Source organism: Oxyura jamaicensis, chromosome 3, assembly GCF_011077185.1.
Source record: "Oxyura jamaicensis isolate SHBP4307 breed ruddy duck chromosome 3, BPBGC_Ojam_1.0, whole genome shotgun sequence".
NCBI classification, from domain to species: Eukaryota; Metazoa; Chordata; class Aves; order Anseriformes; family Anatidae; genus Oxyura; species Oxyura jamaicensis.
Genome location: NC_048895.1, coordinates 57390495 through 57390703, shown reverse-complemented (window position 1 = coordinate 57390703; position 209 = coordinate 57390495).

Sequence of the window (209 nt, the reverse complement as noted above, 5' to 3'; positions counted from 1 at the left end):
CTCCGCCGAGGAGCGGGGCCGGGCCCCCCCCGCCGTGCCCGGGTGCCCGTGCCCGGCCGCCCCCCTCCGCAGCGCCGCCCCGGCCGCTCCCCTCGCCGCCCGCTCGAGGAGGAAGCGTGGAGCGGCGGCGGCGGCCGAGCGTGCCCCGCCTTTCGTCCTCCCCTCCCCGTCCCTCCCTCCCCCGGGCCCCGCCGCCCACCGCGGGCGCG